Raw genomic sequence first — 20,601 nt, 5'->3', positions numbered from 1 at the left:
CTTTCACAACATGACTAATGTGGAAATACGTTTAACATGATTGCACATGTATAACCTACATCAGATTGCTGTCTTAGGGAGGGCAGAAGAGAGAAAAATGGAACTCAAAATCTAATTTTAAAAATTAATTTTGAAAAAAAATTACCAAGCCAGGGGCAGTTGGGTGGATGGAATACTGGCCTTGGAATCAGGAGGACCCAAGTTCAAATCCAGCTTCAAACACTTAATAGCTATGTGATTCTTGCCAAATCACTTAACCTCGATTGCCTCAAAAAAAAAATTACCTAGCCATATGATTTATAATGGCAATCTACACTTGCATGGAGAACATCCTTTATAAAGGTTATAGAAGGGAACAGGTAGCCTTTCTAAATAATATTCTACATAGTCACACAGCTGACTAACAAATGTAGAGAATACAACATTCTATTCTACTCATTGTTCACTAAAAAGTCATTTTTTTTCTTTAGAAGAGCATCTTCTTTAAAGGCTCACCTACAACAAAATATCTACTATGTTTATTTTAGAAATAATACAAGATTATAATTTGCAATAAGATATCTAACTTCATTGATAGGTCTTGATTATTATTAATATCAAGTAAGGCATAAAATTAATAAATATGCTCACCAAAATGATTTGCTGTATTTCCAACATGGAGTTCATATGGAAGAAGAATTCCTTACAAAAAAGTCTTCTAGATTCTGTCATTTGTGGATGTCAACATACTGACTGAATCAAGTCCTGGAACATTATGGAGCCTCCTAAATATAACATATGATCATTTAAAAGAGACCAGCTTACTATCTACCTGGAAAAATCAAGTAGATGAATCATATCTTTGATCCCATGTATACAGTTGGATGGACAACCATCAATCAGTACATATATCTCACATAAGCATCATGGGTTAACAATTTTAAAAGTCCAAATTTGAAGAGGAGTAGGGAGGCAGACTGTATTACATTTTGTAAATTATGCAGTGCTTTTAATGACTAAACTTTTCCCTGAAACACCTTTTTATTATTATTATTTTTTTTAGTGAGGCAATTGGGGTTAAGTGACTTGCCCAGGGCCACACAGCTAGTAAGTGTTAAGTGTCTAAGGCCGGATTTGAACTCAGGTACTCCTGACTCCAGGGCTGTTGCTCTATCCACTGTGCCACCTAGCTGCCCCACCTGAAACACCTTTTTAACAATACTCCTCCAGCCTTTGACCCAGTGGTACCACTGCTGGGTCTGTATCCCAAGGAGACCATGGAAAGGGGAAAAAGATCCACATGTACAAAAGTTTTTATAGCAGCTCTCTTTGTGGTGGCAAAGAATTGGAAATCAAGGGAATGCCCATCAATAGGGGAGTGGCTAAAAAAGGTGTGGTATATGAATGTAATGTAATACTATCGTGCTGTAAGAAACAATGAGCAGGAGAAGTTCAGAGAAACCTGAAAGGACTACATGAACCAATGCTGACTGATAGAAGCAGAACCAGGAGAACATTATACACAGTAACAACAATATTGTGTGATGAACAATGGTGATAGACTTTGCTCTTCTCAGCAGTACAATGATCCAAAACAGTTTCAAAGAACTCATGATAGAAAATGTTCTCAACATCCAGAAAAAAGAACTGTGAATTATGAATGCAGATTGAACCATACTGTTTCTACTTTTGGACTGGTTTTTTCCTTCTTTTTTTGCGGTTTTCCCCTTGTGCTCTGATTCTTCTTCTTTCACAAGAAGACTAATGTAGAAATATGTTTAATGTCATTGTACATATACAACCTATATCAGACTGCTTTCTATCTTGGGGAGGAGGGAAGGAAGGGAGGGGGAGAGAAAAAAAATTTGGAACTAAAAATCTTGTGAAAATAAATGCTGAAACTATCCTTATATGTAACTGGAAAATAATAATAAAAAAACAACAACAACAATACTCCTCCAGTGATTCTGAATGGCTGTAGATTATGAAACACTACAGCATATGAATAATTAAAATTGTGGATCAACCAAGGGACAATGCATGTTGGGTAAGTGTAGCATACAAAATGTTACCAAAGAAGAATTGCACAGAAGCCACGTAAAGAGTATCAGACTGTAAAACTAGAAAAAGAGTTTGATCATTTATATAACAAGAGTAAGAGACCACTTACATGATCCCCTGACCAAACAATGTTCAGAGTTCTAAAGGAAGGGCTCCAAAACATTTGGCAGAACCTCTGCGTAGGATTTTCAGGAGGGCAAGAAGAAGAACAGCATGGAATAAGAAGTTATATGTGGGGGGCAGCTAGGTGGAGTAGTAGCTAGAGCACCAGCCCTGGAGTCAGGAGGACCTGAGTTCAAATCCAGCCTCAGACACTTAACGCTAGCTGTGTGACCCTGGGCAAGTCACTTAACCCCAATTGCCTCACCAAAAGGAAAAAAAGGAGAATTTATAGGTGGGTTGAGATATGCAGCACTGAAGGGAGTACTTACATCAGTGAGATCACAGAACCATCAAAATGGCTAAATCTTAAAGTAGACTACATGCCACCCTCAAGTTTTATGCAAGGCACATTTGGAAGGAATGTGTGACCAATATCTGGATAAATATGGCTTATGAAAAAGGAGGGTGAACTCTCTTGTTTAATGTACTCTTTGTGGATCTTGAAGATTCAGATATTTCATAACCCACAGAAGCATCATCAGTAGACCCCTTGATACTTTCATACTCTATGAAACCAGTTCTCTCAGGCTATAAGTTCCTCTCAGGACTATGTTTTTACAGGCTCATATTCAGACCATTAGAGTATTCAGACCTTTAGAATATGTGTAGTCAGAGGCAAGGAGTTCTGTTTTAGTTCTGACCATTTTCATCCTCCCAGACAGTCACTGTGCAATGTTGTCTTGGTAATGGGACTAGAATGAAAGTGAAGGGAATGTGCATTCTAAGCAGGGCTTTTGCCTGTCACTACCTAGGTGACCTTGGGGCAAACTACTTTGAGTTTCCTCTTCTATAAAATGTGTGTAAATTTACTCTAACCCACAGGGTTGGCGTGAGGATCAATAATAGCTGACATTCATATTGGATTTAAGGTTTATAAAGTGTTTTACACACATTACTGCAATTGAGCCTCTCCCCCACAAACGACCACATGAGTTAGGTGCTATACATTTTATTATCCTTCTTCTTTTACAGATGAGAAAAGTAAGGTTCACAGAGATGAAGTGACTTGTCCATGATCACACACTGCCCCAAGTTGGTGAAGCCAGACTGATGTTAAGATATTTTGGAAAAAGACTATAAGAATATAAGGATTTTTAAAAAAATTCTCTAGTGATTGACCTGAAAAAAAAATGCCAAGTTTAAAACCAAGGCATTTCTAAGACTCTGGGAAAATCTAGCTTAGTATCTGATTTCTGCTTGTTCAGTGGATAATAATATTCTTTCCTAACCTTTCTGGAATTTTTGTATCCTCACCTAGACTGAGTTTTTTGTCTCATGTCTGTTAACTCTCTTCTATGTAGACGTTTAGGTAGGAAGCCCTGCTATAACAAAGAAATTCAAATTAAAAATTAATAGAGGGTAACAGCTGTGTGAGTAAACATAGGAACTATATTTAGGTTACAATGAAATTACTTCTCATAATATTTGGAACTACAACCACCTGATTCTGGAAGATGCCATAATAAGAAATCAACATAACAAAGACTGCCACATAAAATCCCCATCAGAGCCTCCAAAGTCCCCCAAAGCACAAAGTGAACTGAGAATAAACAATGAGATAGATGTGAAGAGCTACGGGTTAAGAGGAGAAATAAGATGTAGACAATATGCAAATGTCTGACTCTCCTTATTGAACCTTGAATCATCTGCATCAACTCAAGTATCTTTCAAGAAAATGGGCCAAGGTCACCATTACCTTCAGGAAGAATTAATGAAACTAGTTTTCTCAGAGTCTATATATCAGTAAACACTGCTACTTTCTATTGAAATAGCACTTTAGGGGGGCAGCTAGGTGGCTCAGTGGATAAAGCACCAGCCCTGAATTCAAGGGGACCTGAGTTCAAATCTGACCTCAGACACTTGACACTTACTAGCTGTGTGACCCTGAGCAAGTCACTTACCCCTCATTGCCCCCATCAAAACAGAAAGAAAGAAAGAAAGAAAGAAAGAAAGAAAGAAAGAAAGAAAGAAAGAAAGAAAGAAAGAAAGAAAGAAAGAAAGAAAGAAAGAAAGAAAGAAAGAAAGAAAGAAGGGAGGGAGGGAGGGAGGGAAGGAAGAAAGGAAGAAAGGAAGAAAGGAAGAAAGGAAGAAAGGAAGAAAGGAAGGAAGGAAGGAAGAAAGAAAGAAACAAAGAAACAAAGAAAGAAACAAAGAAACAAAGAAACAAAGAATAGCACTTTGAAAAAAACAAAAAATCTTAAGGTCGTATTTACTTAATCTTTACAACACCCATGTATTCTACTGTAAGATTAGGGCAAAATATCAACTTCATCTTACAGCTGATAAAACCGAGGCCCAGTGGAACTAAATCCAGTATTACTTAACAGAGCCCACATTTCATACAGACCAAATTGGAAGCATCTTACATAATCCTGCCTGGTTGGGGTATCTGACATTCCATCATTAGATATCAACTCCTTTGCATTAAGTCATTATGGAATTCCACAGACTAAATGCAAATATCTCTGAAAGATAACATCAATTCATTATCAGCCATTTACAAGTAAGTGTATCTAATTATCTGAATACTAACCTTGGAAAGATGAGAGAAATATTAAAATATCGAAAAACTGAGTCAGTCAACAAGCATTTATCAAGCACTTAATACATGTTGGCACTGTGTTATGTACTGGAGATACAAATAAAGGTTAAAAAAAATCCCTGCTTTCCAGGAGCTCACGGTCTAATGGGGGAGACAACATGACAACTGTATACAAACATGATAGATACAGGATAAATTAGAGATGATCAATAGAGGGAAGGCACCAAGATTAGGGACAATTTGGAAAGGATTCTTGGAGAAGGTGGAACTTCTTGTTGTGATTCAGTCTTTTTCTGTCATGTCCAACATTTTGTGACACCATTTGGGGTTCTCCTGGTAAAAATATTGGAGCGGTTTGCCATTTCCTTCTCCAGCTCACTTTACAGATGAGTAAACTGAGGCAAATAGAGTTAAGTGACTTGTCTAGGATCACACAGCTGATAAGTGTCTGAGGTGGGACTTTAGCTGATATGTAAAGGAAACCAGTAAGCCAGAAACCAGAGGTGAGAAGGGAGAGTGTTACAGGCATGGGGAATAGCAAGTAAAAATGCTCAGTGTGAGGAGATGAGAGTGTCTTATACAAGAACAACCAGGAGGCCAGTGTCACTGGATCTTAGAGTATATAAAGAGGAGTAAGGTATAAGAAGCCTGAAAAAGGTAATAACGGAGCAGGTGATAAAGGACTTTAAATGACAAGCCAAAGATTTTCTATTTGATCCTGGACAAAGTAATAGGGAACTAGAAATTACTGAATGGGGTGATGGGGTGACATGGTCAGACATTAGTCAGACTTATGGAAAATCAATTTCACTACTGAGTGGAGGATAGACTGGAGTGGGGAACTTCTTGAGTCAGGGATGACAACCAGAAGGCTATTGCAATAGTCCAGATGTAGAGGGATGAGGGCCTGCACCAGGGTGGGGGTCATGTCAGAGAAGGAAGGGGTCTGGTATAAGAGTTGTTGAAAAAGTAGAAACAATAGGCCTTGATAGTTGATTGAATAGGAAGATTGGGATGAGGAAAGTGAAGAGTAGAGGCTGATACCTAGAGTGAAAATGTGGGTGACTGGAAGGATGGTGGGACCTTTGTCAATAATAGGGAAGTCAGGAGGCAGCTAGGTGGCGCAGTGGATAAAGCACCACCCTGGATTCAGAAGGACCTGAGTTCAAATCTGACCTCAGACACTTGACACTTACTAGCTGTGTGACCCTGGGCAAATCACTTAACTCTCATTGCCCCACAAAATAAATAAATAGATAGATAGATAACTAAATAAATGGATAAATGAATGAATAAATAAATAATAGGGAAGTCAGCAAGAGGGGAGGATTTGAGAGGGAAAGATGACTTCAGTTTTAAACATAGAAAGTTCAAGATGTCAACCGAACATCTAGTTGGAGATGTCCAAAAGGCAGTAGAGAAGCAATACAGAAAGTCAGGAGAGACTAGGGTGGCGGTAGGATGAAACTGAAAGCAGAGAATACCGTTAGCAAGATGATACAGTAGATAGAATATTGGGCCTAGAATCAGAAAGACCTGAGTTCAAATTCATCCTTAGACACTTACTAATGATGTCGGTCAAGTCACTTAAGTTCTGCCTGCCTTAGTTTCTTCATCTATAAAATGGATATGATAATAATGGCAACTACTTCCCAAGATTCTATGGATCAAATGAGATCAGTATTTTAAAGTGCTTTGCAAACTTTAAAGGACTATATAAATGTTAGCTGTTAACTAGGAGGTGAAACAGCAGGAGTCTATAAATGACAACATGTGTTATGCAGATTACTTGGCAAAACAAAGCTATTACAGAGAAGTAAAAAAGAAAGGGGAGGGCGGCAGCTAGATGGCGCAGTGGATAGAGCACCGGCCCTGGAGTCAGGAGTACCTGAGTTCAAATCCGGCCTCAGACACTTAACACTTGCTGGCTGTGTGACCTTGGGCAGGTCACTTAAGCCCAATTGCCTCACTAAAAAAAAAAAAAGAAAGAAAGAAAGAAAGGGGGGCAGCTAGGTGGTGCAGTGGATAGAGCACTGGCCCTGGAGTCAGGAGGACCTGAGTTCAAATCTGGCCTCAGACACTTGACACCTACTAGCTGTGTGACTCTGGGCAAATCACTTAACCCCAATTGCCTCACCAAAAAAAAAAAGAGGGCAGCTAGGTGGCACAGTGGATAGAGCAACGGCCCTGGAGTCAGGAGGACCTGAGTTCAAATCTGGCCTCAGACACTTAACAATTACTAGCTGTGTGACCCTGGGCAAGTCACAACCCTCAACTGCCTCACCAAAAAAAAAAAAAAGAAAGAAAGGGGGCAGCTGGGTGGCGTGGTGGCTAAAGCACTGGCCCTGGATTCAGGAGGACCTGAGTTCAAATCTAGTCTTTGACACTTAACACTTACTAGCTGTGTGACCCTAGGCAAGTCACTTAACCCCCATTGCCCCACAAAGAAGGAAAGAAGGAAGGAAGGAAGGAAGGAAAGAAAGGAAGGAAGGAAGGAAGGAAGGAAGGAAGGAAGGAAGGAAGGAAGGAAGGAAGGAAGGAAGGAAGGAAGGAAGGAAGGAAGGAAGGAAGGAAGGAAGGAAGGAAGGAAGGAAGGAAGGAAGAAAGAAAGAAAGAAAGAAAGAAAGAAAGAAAGAAAGAAAGAAAGAAAGAAAGAAAGAAAGAAAGAAAGAAAGAAAGAAAGAAAGAAAGAAAGAAAGGAAGGAAGGAAGGAAGGTCCTGATCCTTGGAGATAGAACCCCTGACCCTGGTGACAGCAGAGGGTGAGCAGAGGTGGGACATGGGGACTCTTTTCTCTGGGTGTATTAGGGAGAATAGAATTCAGAGGATTGGAAAAGAGTTGTAGATATACAGAGCCATGAATATAGTGTTGATAGGGGGTTCGTGTGTAAGCAGCCTAGAAAGGTAATGTTCTATGTCAAATTTGAGATGGCCATGGATTTTCTAGTATTAGATGTCCAGTAGGCAGTTGGTGATACAGAATGAGAGCTTCTGGAAGAGGTGATTGCATATGGAGATTTAAGAGACCTAGGTATAGGTATGATCATTGACCCCACAGGAAGTGATGAAATGGCTAAGAAAATGTAGAGAAAGGACAGAGAAGGGCCCAGAACAGGACCCTGGGATACAACTACACATAAGGAGTGAGACGTGAATGATGATCCTGCAAAGAAGCTTGAGAAGGAGCAGTCAGGTAGGAAGAGGACCAGTAGAGAGCTCTGTCAACAAAAGTTAGTGAGGAAAGAGTATTCAGAAGCAGAGGCTTAATCGACATACCTTAATCGACAACATTATTGGATACCAATGGTTTGTTGTTGTTGTTGTTTATTTTTTCTATTGACTAGAAGGTCTCATTAACCATCTTTTTTCATTTTCTTTTCATTTCTTTATTTTGCTGCCCTTCCCCTTTCCCCACTACCACCACTACCACCCCAGGAAGGCAAAAATCTTGTCTTATCTAAACCTCTTATTTCTCTCAATACCTAGCAAAGTACTGTTCAGTAAGCACTCAATAACTGCTGAATGAATCAATATGACATTCGTTCTAATGATTAAAAAATTAGTTTTTGTATACATTTATATACACAATCAGCAGATTAATTTACCATTTCCTCCAATGCACACACACAACTACAACACACACTCTACACATTTATAATCAAAGTAATATGGGACTGGGCAGGTAGGCGGCACAGTGGATAGAGTGCTGGGCCTGGAGTCAGCAAGACCTGAGTTCAAATTTGGCCTCAGACACTTACTAGCTGTGTGACCCTGGGCAAGTCACTTAACACTGTTTTGCCTCAGTTTCTTCCTCTGTAAAATGAGCTGGAGAAGGACATGGCAAACCATTCCAGTATCTTTACCAAGTAAACCCCAAATGGGGTCACGAAGAGTCTGACACAACTGAAAATAACTGAACAACAAAAGAATCATGGAACTGACTGCCAAACAAGAAGGGTTCATCTGCTGTCACACACCCACTCTGAGGGTACTGTTTTCTGGCATATCTTCTATTATTTTCTTCTTCCAGGAGGCCCTAAATGTTCATTTTAATAGAGGTAGAGAGTTGGGACAACAAGCATTCTTCATGGTCATGGCCTCAGATACCATAATACCTATTAGGAATGTGCCATGATATATAGATGTGAGAGGCATATCCTTTCAGAAAGACTTAACAATCACATTAGTAGAATCCATTTATACCCCTATAATGGCTTCACAGGAATCATTAAAAGAAGCTGGTGCCTCAGTGGACAGAGGACAGGGCCTGGAGTCAGGTAGACCTCAGTTTAAATCTGGTTTCAGACATTTACTGGCTGTGTGACTCTAGGCAAGTCACTTAAGCTCTGTTTGCTCAGTTTCCTCAACTATAAAATTGAGATAATAACAGCACCTAGCTCATCAGGGTTGTTGTGAGAAACAAATGAGAAAATATTTGTTAAAAAGAGCTTGACACAGTTCCTGGCACATAGTAGATACAAGATAGATGCTTATTCCCCTCCTTTCCCAATTATTTCTTGATTTTTCATAAAGTTATTAGCTTCCATTTGATCAGTCTTATTTTTTTTGCAAGGCAATGAGGGTTAAGTGACTTGCCCAAGGTCACACAGTTGGTAAGTGTCAAGTGTCTGAGGCTGGATTTGAACTCAGGTCCTCCTGAATCCAAGACTGGTGCTTTATCCATTGAGCCACCTAGGTGCCCCCTCAATGCTAATTTTTAAGGAGTTATTTTCTTCAGCGAGCTTTTGTACCTCCTTTCCCCTTTTCCATTTGGTCAACTCAGCTTTCCAAGGCATTATCTCCCTCATTGGCTTTTTGTACCTCTTTTACCATTTGGCCTAGTCTGTTTTTTAAGGTGTTATTTTCTTCAGTCTTTTTTGTGTCTCCTTTACCAAGCCGTTGACTTTTCTTCATGATTTTCTTGCATCACTTTCATTTCTCTTTCCATTTTTTCCTCTACCTCTCTTACTTTAATTTCAAAGTCCTTTTTGAGCTCTTCTATGACCTGAGACCAGTTCATGTTTTTTCCTGGAAGCTTTGGATGTAGGAGCTTTGACTTTGTTATTTTCTTCCGAGGGTGTATTTTGACCTTTCTTGTCACCATAGTAACTTTCTATAGTCAGAATTTTCCCTGTTGTTTGTTCATTTTCTCAGCCTATTTCTTGACTTTTAATTCTTTATTAAAGTGAGGCTCTGCTTCCAGGGTAGAGGGTGCACTGTCCCAAGCTTCAAGGGGGTTTTGCAGCTGTTTTTCTTCTAGGGATTTGTAAGTTTTCAGTTCTTCTAAGGTTGTAGGATTTAAGGAAAGGTATGTTTACTACTCTCCTGGCCTATGCTCTGGTCTGCAAGTGACTACAAGCCCACTTTTCTGCCCTGGAACTGTGAAGAGAGTTCTCACTCCACTATGACCATAAGCTCTGGTATGCTAGTATTCCTCCTCAACCTGGGACTGCCACCCCAGGCTGCCACCTGGATCCAAGTATGGGCAATGCAACAGAGTCCTGCTTCAGTGCTAGCAAAAAGACCCCTGTAATCTCCTGGCCAATTGTTCGACACACACACACCCCCCCCTTACCCTCTGTGGGCTGAGTCCCAGAAGCAATTGCTACTGCTGTGGCTGCTGATTCAGTGCCTCCAAAGGTCTGCTCCTGGTTTGCTGAGGCTTGGTCTGTACTGGCGCAGCTTGTGCTGGACTGCATTGCACTCCCACCCCAGTGCAACAGACCTTTCTTGCTGACCTTCTAAGTTGTCTTTGTCTGGAAAACTATTTCACCCTGTCCTTTTGTGGGTGCTGCTGCTCCAGGAATTGTCTGGAATGCTCCAGCTATTATTTGAAGGTATTTGGAGGGGTCTTGGGGAGAGCTCAGGTGAGTCATTGCCTTTCCTCCACTATCTTGGATCCACCTCCCCCTCCTTTCCCCATTAGACATATTAAGCAATAGTTTTCTTTTTCAATTTTATTTCTTCTTAGTTTAGGTCTCACAAAAGAAGTGTGGTAGCATATTTTTTCTCAATTTTTGCAAACAATTTATGTAAAAGTAGAGTTAATTCTTTTTTTGAATATTGCATATGTCTGAAACCATGATTGCCAACCCTGCCTTTTTAAAGTTCATTTGAAGCATAGAAGATTCTACTCTACTGCTTCATTTTATTTTTAATTTTTATTTTTATCTTGAAGTTAACAAATATAAAATAGAATGAGCATTTGCATACTCATAATAGAACAGAAAAAGAAGATTGTACATGAAACTGCAGGTGCCTATCATACACCGCTTGTTTTTCTTTTTAAGTATATAAGTTCAGCCAATAGCTTTCAAAGCTCTCCTTTTTGTGCATCTTTCTGGTTTTCCTTCTGTTCTCTATATTTTTAAACATGATCTCTCACTGACTTTCTCTTTTTCTTTTTTCTTTCTTTCTTTCTTTTGCTCCCACCACTCCCACCCTATAGAAAATGAATTAATATAAATATTTAACAAATATGTACCAAAAGGCACAGAATCTAAGTACATGAAGGAAAAGTTAAATGAATTACAGGGAGAAATAGTAAAATTATAATACTTGGAGAACAGTGTTCCCTTTTATAGACAAATTCCCCCCAAAACACTCACACACACACACACACACACAAGAAGTTAAGGACATGAAAAGAATTCTAGAAATTTAGACATGATAGTTCTCTGACTATTATTGAATGGCAGTAGAAAGGAATATGCATTTTCCCAACTGTGCATGGAACCTAACAAAAATTTACCAAGTATTTGGGCATAAAATGTTTTTTTTAAAAGAAAACATATTGAACACATCAGATAAGAGTGAGATTCATTCGATGTTCATTCCCTCTATCTCCACCTCTATGTTTGTATACTCTTCTCCTATCATACCCCAGTTATGAACAATAGGAAATTCCCCATTTTCATAAATTTAATCATTTTGTCTTTCTAAATCAGAGTATGAATTTGAATACCTTGCACTGATTCATTTAGAATACTGTTTTTCAAAAATATCCACCAAATTTGCAAGTTTCAGCAGCAAATTTGCACTTTAAACTTAGCATGTTTCAACATTTTATTATCCTGACAAAAACAGCAATTTCTTCATTTCACTCAAACAACCTTTGAAATACTTTGACATGAGAGTTTCTCAATAATGTAAGCATGTCCATGTTTTGTCTCATATCATCACACAGTTTTGCAAAAGCTTTCCCTTTGTAACAATTGGAATGATGCTACCTGCTGGAGACTTACTATAGAAAAGCTCCACCATGAGGAGAAGGCCTCTGAGGGCAAGCCATGTGGTCAAGGTCCTTGGCATCAGGAAGTGACGTTTGCTTGTGGGTACTGTCTTTCAAGGCTACCAGCCAATCAACTTGAGGAGCCTCCCATTTTCTGGGAGGAGGACACGAAGGAGGAAGGAGACTCTGGTGGGACTGTGCTTCCTCTTTGGCTGCGAGACATTGGCATGGTGGCAGGGAACTTCAGAACTGGGAGATTAGGAAGGCTAGGATTGCCAAATTATAAGAAATCTCTTCTCAATCTTTCTCTTTCTTTTACTATCTTTCAATAAACCCTTTAAAAAGTTCTAAATTCGTTTATCAGTGATTTTAGTCAGTTTCCCCCCAAAACTGGGGGGGGGGACAGATTAGAACCCACATTTAGAATTTTAAATTACACACCTTTTTTAACGGACTATTTTTATAAAGTCCATTACTCTTATAATAATTTTTAAAACTTTATGTAGCTCTTCACTTATTTTTATTGATACAGGTGATAGATGTCAGCAAAGTATGTAATAAATGCAAATTTTATGAAGGAACCACATTTTTAAGTAGTGCTTATAAACTTGTATTTCATCCTGATATCAATTGAGCTCTGTCAGTTCAATCTAATAAGTTCTATTAAATCATATCATTTTCATTTTTAAAACTCTATCAACTGTATTGGAATTTTCTCTTACAGTAGCATTGCCATCCATAGGTTTACAAAGTAACACATATTTCTTAACATCAGTAGCAACAAAATACTATACATATATAATCACACGAGCATCTTTAACTACATCTGTTCTATTCATTTGCAAAGAATTATAGGAAGATTTTAGTTTTTTAATTAAGTGATCACAAAGATATTTAAATATGTTGACAGTTCTTCTCAATGCATTATTTGCACATGTGACCCTTTGAAGCTACTTATATATGCTTATATGAACCTTACTTACACCAAACATCAGTTCAACCATGTCAGTCAATAGCTTGCAGGTAGTGCCAACATTTCTCTTATTGAATGAAGCTTTTTTTATAGTTAGCAATTGCTGTTATCAACTTTACAAGATGTAACCAATCGCTTTGATGTCACAGGACAAGCATTTTTTAAGTTGTATTTCTTATTAAAAGTGTCTTGTTTTCTATGGCAAGATTCTTGTTTTTCCATCATATCTTGAATATATACTTTCAAGATGCTATTTTAATCTGTTGTATTTCATGTCACAAAGCATTCATACAGGGTGAACACAACAATCTTTGCTCTCTGTGCACTAATTGTGAATATCAGTGATAAATATAGTAGATCATTTTGTCTGGATTTAGACCTTCTACTTTCCATTTCTATATTTTGGAAGTACATTAGAGTTCTCTATTGAATTTTCTCTTCAGACTAGTGGAGAGAAATTTGTTTATTTATTCAGGATAAAAGGATAATATTTCACTTTTTAAAATTAAAAACAATAAACATTTAAGAAAATAACTTTTCACTTAGTTGTAAATTCAAATATTTATCTATAATTTCTTTAGTTATTTCAACTTATTTTAAGTTGGGAGAAGGGGGCTTGAAACCACCTTATTGCATCATACTTACTGAAATTAATAACACTAAGAATTATAACTGATATTGCGATACTTTTAACTTCCACATCAAGATTTTTAACTTCAAATGTACACACTTCATATTCAAATTCAGCAAGTACCATGACAACACAACTTGTCTATGTCATGAGCCTACATGGATTAATGATGACAGTGTCACTGTGCTGACTCAAATCTGACCTTGATTGCACACATTGTATTAAATAAAGATTGTATTTGATTCACTGTCATTTGAAACAAATTTGCTGAATTAGTCTTGCTTTTGTTGACTTTGATTTGAACTTTGTTTTCATTGACAAAAAAATAGTTGTATTTAAGTAGGAATGCAAACATTTTAAAAGGTCATTATTTATCTCTGCCTTCATCTGTTCTCTCACCACCCCCAATCCCGGCAAACATCCATTTTGGAAAATGAGTAACTGAGTAATGGCTTCAAAAAGAGTGTCTGGAAATGAGAGTGAGAGGCACAGAACATGCTTATTTCTCTTCTTGCCCAATGCATCATGGTAGTATGTAAGAAGGAGTACCTAGTACCAGAGAGGGTATCCAAGGATATACTGTCTTTCAGAGGAAACCACAGAGAGCCAAGAGAGTACACAAAATTTAGTTACTGTGGGAGGAAGTTAAGTGGAGAGGAGCACCCATGGTGGGCACCTACTTGAGTATCTTAAAGAAACTCTTAATCATCATAGGATGTTAGAAGTGAATTTTAAAATCTTAGAAATCGCTTAGTTCCACTCCATCATTTTAGAGAGGAGGTAATGGGTCCAGAGAGGTTGTGACTCACGCAAGATCACATAGTAAGTACAACTAAGATTTCATCCTAGGTCTTTTGACTTCAAGCCCAGTGCTCTGAATTATCCCTTGTAAAACCTGATTTCTGAATAGGTAATTGTTGTTCAGTCATTTCAGTCGTGTTGGATTCCTCAGGACCCCATTTGGGATTTTCTTGGCAAAGATACTAGAGTGGTTTGCCATTTCTCCATTCTCCAGATCATTTTATAGATAAGGTAACTGAGGTAAACAGGGTTAAGTGACTTGCCCAGGGTCACGCAGCTACTAAATGTCTGAGGCCAGATTTGAATTCAGGAAATTGTCTTCCTGATTCCAATGCTTGGCTCTCTATCCACTGCACCAACTAGCTGCCCAGAACAGATAATATGCAAGGTATTTGGGGGGAGGGAGGTAAAATTAAAAATAAAATTATGATTATAATAACAATTATAATTTAAAAGAAATAGAATTAAGCAAATCAAAGCAATGCATTGACTATATGCATTACATTAACTATTATCTGTTCAAGGTATTTTGGGAAAATATGCCTCTTAGGCAAATGTGATATGTAATGCATAGCCAGTGCATTGCTTTGATTTGCTTAATTCTATTTCTTTGTGACAACGAAGGATTCCATGGGGGATAGAGGTGTGGGTCACTGGAAAGTAAGTGATATTTTAAAAGCATCAATAATGCATGATTTTAAAAGATGCTTCTTAAAATCTGCTCCTTTCTCCCTTCCACCCTCCCCCAGTGGGTAATCACATATTCTTACAATAATACCTGCAAACATAAAGCAACTTCCTTCCCATACAGACAGATAAAGCTGGAAACCAATGCTTCTCTGGGGCACAGAGTTCCTCCAGGCTCCTGACCTCAGCAGCAGCCTAACTACTTTTTTTTCTCCCCTAAGGGCTCTCTGTCACTTTTAAAAGATCTTTTTAATGACCTCAAATCTCTGCTTCTTAAAGTCCTGGTCTGGATCTGCTTAATAGCTGGGCACCAGGGATATTTGCCTCCATTAAAACAACCAAAGACCAGGGACAAGAAAAGGTTATTCTCTGTGACATTTAAATCGATTGGAACCATTCTCTCTTTGGCACTGATTTTACTGAACATGACATGTTTTAAAGGCCAGCATGTCCCCAGTGCCCCTCACACCCCCATTGCCTTATTTGTAATTCCTCTCACCAGTAGCCTTTGGGTCCTGGATCACCCCAAATCTCCACAAAGGACTACAGAAGAATACAATCTGGAGTCAACAAAGCCTTTGTAATCAAGATGTCATTTCCCCCCTTCCTGAATATAGATGATTACTTAACTTGCCCTCATCTGAAGGCAGCTGAAGTCAAATCTCCTGGTTAATACACTCTTAGGAAAGGTCAGTGAGCCCTGAATCACTGAAATGATTAATTTGGTTCCATCTAAAATTAGAAAGATGAAATGCCCTGTAATTCTCAGCTGTCTTCAGTACACCCATTCCCCCTCCCCACTACCTCCAGATGTTCCATGAACTCTGTCAGATATCGGGAGGACTGGAACTTTCAAGGGACATTCAAGTTGGCTACTGGAACTTTAATAATCAGTCATACATTCATACAATACAATATCCATTCATTCAAAACGAATATGAATTGTCTTTCCACAACTTATAATGTACAATAGAACACTGGCCAGGTAGGCTTCTTGAGTTTTTGTCTTCGTATTCTAGAACTTAGCACAATACTTTACCCATGGTAGGAGCACAGTAAATGTTTACTGAAGTGAAAAATGCTTGTTGGCAGGTACATTGTCAGGATAGCTGTGAATCGGTCCAACCCTTCTGTAAAACAATTTGGGAATTGTCACTATGACTTTTTATTACCAACCAATCAACCAACAATAATAGATTTATTAAGTACCTACTATGTACTAGATATTGTGTAAAGCATTGGGGATCCAAAGACAAAAAAATGAAAGTTCTTGCTATAAGGGAGCTTACATTCTCTCTGGACAGACAACAACCCTAACCCTATATATCTATCTATATATTGATATAGATATGTGTGTGTGTATGTATATATCTATGTATGTATGCATGTATGTATATAGGGTTTGAGAGAGAGAGAGATACAGACACAGATGCAGATACAGATAAAGATACAAAGATAGATTCATTGTGGTTAAACATAAGATAAAGAGGGCATTGGGCAGCTAGTTGGTGCAGTGGATAAAGCACCCACCTTGGATTCAGGAGGACCTGAGTTCAAATCCGGCCTCAGACACTTGACACTTAACTAGCTGTGTGACCTTGGGCAAGTCACTTAACCCTCATTGCCCCATCAAAAAAAAAAAAAAGAGGGCATTAATGGCTGAGAGAAATGTGATATTTAAACCAAGTCTTGAAGGAAATCTTGAAGAATTCTGTGAGGTGGAGGTGCAGAGGGACTACACTCCAGGCATGGGGGAAACCCAGCAAAAAAAAAAAAAAAAAAAAAGGCATGAAGACAGGACATAGAGTGATGCTGTATGAGAGGAAGAGAGAAAAGATCCATTTGATTGGATGACAGAGTGCAGAAAGGATAGTAATGTATAATATAAGGTTGGAAAAGTAGGTTGGGAACAAGTTTGAAGGATATTAAAAACCAAGCAATTTAATTTTATCCTATTGGCAGATGATAGCCATTAGATTTTATTGTGTAGGGGAATGACGTGGTCATATCTGTGATTAACTGTAATGGGGTTTGGCACATACCAAGATCAGCTATGATGGAGACACTCATCTCTTGTGAGAAAGACCAGGGATCTGCTTCTAGAAGATGAGAAGATCAGCACATAAAGTGGACTTCCGACAGGTTGGTATCAGCTTCTTTCCATTGGCTGCGTGACTAGATCTGTCTTCACATTTAAAATTGCTATCATATTGCTTGCCTTTTCAAGGAGTGGAGGAAGGGCAGGAAGGAAGGAGAGAATTTGGAACTCAAAAAAATTTTAATGATTTTAAATTCTTTAAAAATGTAAATTGAAAATATTTAATGAAATAATTTTTTTTTCTTTAAGAACAATAAATGACCTGTCTGTGACAAAGATGAAGGATTCATTCACTCTCAGCAAGTGACACTATACCTTAAGTTAGGAGGAAGGCTGGAGGGCCACTCCCTCTTCTCCCCCCAGGCCATATGGATCAAAGAAATGGGCTTGGAGTTTTGGTCTTTCATTTGTCCTGTTCAATTCTAAGTGCACAGAGTGGAGTCCTTGACCTGGGGCCTCAAACCATGGGATATTGTAGCTTAAGATTTCAAGCCAAATGTTGTAGCTAGTTTAGCTGGAAAACCTTAAGAAGCCAGGATTCCAAGTAGCTAGCCCAATTGAGGGAGTGCTTTAGTGGAAAGCTTAGTGAGACTAATGCAATGTAGGAACTGAGTTAAGCCCTAAGTGTAATCCCCCTCTTTTCTTCAGGGAGAAAGATAACCCCAAGAGGTGGGGGGAAATGTTGGTATGGCTGTTCTTACTACATCTTTTTTTTTTTTTTTTTAGTGAGGCAATTGGGGTTAAGTGACTTGCCCAGGGTCACACAGCTAGTAAGTGTTAAGTGTCTGAGGCCAGATTTGAACTCAGGTACTCCAGACTCCAGGGCCGGTGCTCTATCCACTGCGCCACCTAGCTGCCCCCTTACTACATCTCTGAAGTAAATATTTCTCCGTAAAAGCTAATCTTGCTGTAATGTAATTAAATGGAATTGTAGTACTTGGACCCTAAAATCTGGGGTAACACAATTAGTGGGAGCTCTAGCTCATGTCAGAGAAGAGAGGTTCTCTACCCTCCAGGGGTTCAGATCAGTACCAGCACTTGGGGGCCAGAGAATCACTGTTGCAATGTTACATAAATCACTTTGGGCAACTTTGTGAAGGATGGAGTAGAATGGGGAGACATTTGAGGAAGGAAGACCAATTTGGAGTCTATTGCAATAATCTAAGCAAGAGGTGATGAAGGCCTGAACTAAGATGGTAGTTTTGTGAACAGAAAGAAGAGATCAAATATGGGAGATTTTGTGGGAGTTGAAATGGCAATTTTGGCAACTGACTGGCCATAGGTGAGAGTGAGGAAGAGAGGATAACACCAAGATTACAAATCTGTAAAACTGGGAAAATGGTACACCTTCAACAGAAATTAAGGAAGTTTTTTTAGTAGGGTGTGTTTGGCAGAGAAGATAATGAATTCTGTTTTGAACATGCTGATTTGACCTCTTTGATCTTCCTTGCACAAGGCGCTTCATCTTTCAAATCCCATTTTCACTGGCTCTTCCTTATCCTTAGAATTCTTTCCTCTGTCATCTCTACCTATTGGCTTTCCTAGCTTCTTTGAAGTCTCAGCCAAACTTCTACCATCTGAAAGAAACTTCTCCCAGGTCCCCTTTCTTCATGCTATTGCCTTCCTTTAAAAAAAAAAAAAACTTCAATGCTTTAATTACTTACTTTTTAAACAAGCCATATGATTTTGTCCTTGTGAGGATCTCTTGTCTAGAGAACCCCTCCTTTCTTAAAAAAATGAAAATATTATACTTCAATTTGTCTCTAGAGATAGATAGCTTTATTCATCATGAATACTTCACAATTGTCTTATATCACTGTACTGATCAGAATAGCTAATTATTGATGCTAGAATGTACAATGATTTCCTGGTTCTGATCACTTCACTCTACATCAATTCATCTAGGTCTTCTCAGGGTTTTCTGAAAACTTCACCCTCATTTCCTTCTAGGACATTAGCCTTCCACCACAATCATATACCACAACTTGTTCAGCCATCCCCCATTTGTTGGGCATCCTCTCAATTTCCCACTCTCTGCCACCACAAAAAGAGCTGCTATAAATATTTTTGTACATATAGGTCATTTTCTTTTTTCTTTGATAACCTTGTGTTACAGACCTAGTTGTGGTATTGCTGGGTCAAAGGATATGCAGTTTTATAGCACTTTGGACATGGTTCCAAATTGTTCTCCAGAATATTTGGGCTAGTTCATACTCCACCAAATATAAGTTAGTGCCCCTATTTTTCCACATCCTTTCCAGAATTTGTCCTTTTCCCTTTTTGTCATATTAGCTAATCTGATAGATGTGGGTTGGTACCTCAGAGTTGTTTCAATTTGCATTTCTCTAATCTATAATGATTAGATAAAGCCCATTTTTCCATATGACTTATAGATAGCTTTGATTTCTTCTGAAAACTGCTTGTTTGTATCCTTTGAACATTTAACAATGGGGAATGGCTCTAATTTTCATAAATTTGACTCATTTCTGTATATATTTGAGAAATGAAGCTTTTATCTTTTTTTAGACATATTTCCACATTAGTTATGTTGTAAGAGAAGAGTCGGGACAAAAGGGGGAAAAAACGCAAGAAAGAAGAAACAACAAAAGTAAAAATCATATGCTTCAATCTACATTCAGACCCCATAGTTCTTTTTCTGGATATGGAAAGCATTTTTCACCATGAGTCTTTTGGCATTGTCTTGGATCATTGTATTGCTGAGAAGAGTAAGTCTATCACAGTTGATCATCATGCAATGTTATTGATACTATGTGGTGTTCTCTTGGTTCTGCTCATTTCACTCAGCATCAATTCATGTAAGTCTTTCCAGGTTTTTCTGAAATCCACCTGCTTAATATTTCTTACAGCACAATAGTAATCCTTTACATTCCTATACCACAACTTGTTTAGCCATTCCCCAATTGACAGCCATCCCTTCAATGTCCAATTCTTTGTAACCACAAAAAGAGCAACTATAAATATTTTTTGTAGGTGTTGGCCTTTTTCCCTTTTTTGTGATCTCTTTGGGATATTGACCTAAAAGTCATATTGCTGGGTCAATTTTCAATATTTTCATGGTGCTCTCTTCTTTTGAGTTTGTATCTTGATCTTTCCTACCATCATAATAGATTTTTATCATCACATTCATTTTTGTTATTGTTTTTCATTTTTCCAGTCACTTCTTGACTGGAAATTTATGTTAGTTAGCCTCTGCTCACTTGGGGCTAGGGACACATTGCCCTAAGCTTCAGGCTTTTTGCATAGCTGTTTTCAGAGCTAGTTCTGGAGGTCTGTAAATTGTCAGTACTTCTAAGATGATATTGGGGCAGCTAGGTGGCACAGTGGATAGAGCACCAGCCCTGGAGTCAGGAGGACCTGAGTTCAAATCCAGACTCAGACACTTGGCATTTACTAGCTGTGTGACCCTGGGCAAGTC

Source organism: Dromiciops gliroides, chromosome 1 (genome assembly GCF_019393635.1).
Source record: "Dromiciops gliroides isolate mDroGli1 chromosome 1, mDroGli1.pri, whole genome shotgun sequence".
NCBI classification, from domain to species: Eukaryota; Metazoa; Chordata; class Mammalia; order Microbiotheria; family Microbiotheriidae; genus Dromiciops; species Dromiciops gliroides.
This window is presented reverse-complemented; position numbering follows the sequence as displayed.